The sequence below is a fragment of the Bison bison genome, unplaced genomic scaffold, assembly GCF_000754665.1.
Source record: "Bison bison bison isolate TAMUID 2011002044 unplaced genomic scaffold, Bison_UMD1.0 scf7180017864468, whole genome shotgun sequence".
Lineage (NCBI taxonomy): Eukaryota > Metazoa > Chordata > Mammalia > Artiodactyla > Bovidae > Bison > Bison bison.
The window spans coordinates 382,265-384,938 of record NW_011495029.1 but is presented as its reverse complement, the minus strand read 5'-3'; positions in this window follow the sequence as shown (position 1 = coordinate 384,938).

Sequence of the window (2,674 nt, the reverse complement as noted above, 5' to 3'; positions counted from 1 at the left end):
TTGCCTGGAGAATCCCAGGGACGGGGGAGCCTGGTGGGCTGCCGTCTATGGGGTCGCACAGAGTCGGACACGACTGTAGTGACAGCAGTAGGTTAGAAATAGAGCAACTACAAAAATGTATGAGATGAGCCCCTTAACCCTAGCCATGTTTAAGTGTAAAATAACTCAGTCTACCAGGAGAAGAGGCACCCTGAAGCCTCTGCTGTGAGACGCTGCGGTAGAATAAAGATGGCCAAAAATTCTACAACAGGACTTCCCTAGCAGTCCAGTGGTTAAGGTTCCAAGTTTCCACTGCAGGGGTGGGGGTTCAATTCCTAGTTGGGAACTAAGTTCCCACATGCCATGTGGTACAGCAAAAAATAAAATTAACAATAATAATAAAACTTATACAACTCCTATCAAGATGTGAGGTCTGCGGGTCTTCCCTGGCAATCCAGTGGTTAGGACTCAGTGCTTTTATTGCCAGGGGCCCCGGTTTGATCCCTGGTGGGGGAACTAATTTCCCACAAGCTACACAGTGCAACAACAACAACAAAAAAGACTATTTACAATAAAGGCTACCTCTTCAAAGAGTATTTACACACTATGTTTTATTTAAAGATAATATGAAATACATAGTAGAACTAGAGGGCTACGCACACACCTCCTGGGGCCAGTCTGCCTGGGTGAGTCCCAGCCCTACCCTTTGCTTGATTCATGATCTAGGGTAAGTTATTTATCCTTTCAGGACCTCAGTTTCTCTCCTATAAAATACAAAATGCAACTGTAACAGTATTTTGCTGTAAAAGGAGACTAATAACAGTATTCTGCTTACTGTGAGGATAAAATGAGTTGAAATATGAAAAGTGCTAGAACATTTGGAAGTCATCTGTTAAGGACCACAGATGTGCTGGCCATTATTTCCTTATTATGAAAGTTCTTAACCTTTCTGTGGAGTAAGCATTGTTAGAACTTCATACAGATAAGGAACGATGCCAGAAGGGCTGACCAAAGTGCTCAAGGTCAGGCAGTGGGTCATGGGCAGAGCTGGTGAAGAAGGATGTGGTTCAAATTGGGGCCTAGGGCTTACTTTTCTACCCTATGGCTGCTCCTGTTTGAAGACCAGGAAGAGGAATGCGCCACAGGGTGAAGGAAGCATTTGGCCAAGAAAGGTCCTCATTTGCAACCCTTCCACAGCATCTCACAGCTGCAGGTTTTGCCCTGCCGGACAGAATCTGAGCCACCAGACCTGACCAGACAGGAACACGTGAGGAGCCTCACCTCAACAGTGAGTGGAATCTAGAATGAGCCCTGGTGCCCAGCCTGTATGTGCCTCCTGAGGACACGGGGTGGGCAAGGGAGGTAATAACATATACCACCCCCCACCACCACATCACAGCCATGACACTCCAGACCTACCGTCCCAGGAGGGTGCTCCTGCCAGTCTAGGAGTTAAGGGTACTGTCACTGTTTCAGGCTCGTCTTCATATTCAGAAAGGGGTGAGGGGACATTGTGTAATTGTTGGAAACGTGACAGAACATGAATCACATGAAACCAGCTTCCTGAATTGCAAAACATAAGTCACAATTCTAATTGCTCTGCAACAGTGCTTTAAAAAACACACAAAAGACAAAAAGCAAAGATACAGGAGCAACACCTCCTGAAGAGAAACTCACTATCAATTTAGACTGTGACCCACCATCTCTGTCTTTGTGTTTTATTTTAAGGTACCTCCCTCCAGCCATGAAATCCCCAAACACATGGTCTCCGAGAGGCACCTGTACCACGGCCTTGTCCCCTGAAGACTTGAGGTAGCTGTGATCCCGCGATGGTGGCCAGCCCTAGGGGAGGCTGCGAGACCATACTGCCACTGTGTGGGCGCCTCTCCTTAGAGCCACGGCTGAAAACCGCTGCTGCCCACCTGCCTCACCACCAGCTGCAAGGGTTTGAGCCTGACACTGCCCTCTGGTGCCCTAGATGGGCTGGCTGGTCCTAGGGGTGGGTGGGGAAGAGGTTAAATTAAATGTCTCAGGTTAAATTAAATCCTTGCTAGGGGAAGTACATCACCTTTAAGCTTCCACCTCCTACTATATGGATGACTCTGGACAAGATACCTAACCTCTATGTGACTCATTTTCTCTAAGACAAGGGCTGTAACAGTAACAACCTTACAGGGTTGTAGGGTAAATGAATTAATACATAAAGGGTGTTCAGAACAGTGTCAGATGTTTGGTAACTCTTCAATAGATCGGTAGCTTTCAAACCCCTTGACCATGATCCACAGTAAGAAATACATTCTTTATCACAACCTAGGACACAAAGATATGTCGACATAACACCAAGAAATATTTCACAAAATAATACTTAAAATATGCAATGTACTCTGAAAAAGTCTGATTTTCTTTTATTATTTTTTGGCTGTGCCACATAGCATATGAGATCTTAGTTCCCAGACCAGGAGCTGAACCTGCACCCCCTGCAGTGGAAGTGAGGAGTCTTAACCACTGGACCTCCAGCGAAGTCCCATGATTGTTTTTTTAAAAGCTGATCACAACCCACTTCCCTGGTGGCTCAGATGGTAAAGAATCCATCTGCAATATGGGAGACTGGGTTCTATCCCTGGGCTGGGAAGATCCCCTGGAGAAGGGAACAGCTACCCACTCCAGTATTCTGGCCTGGAGAATTCCGTGGACT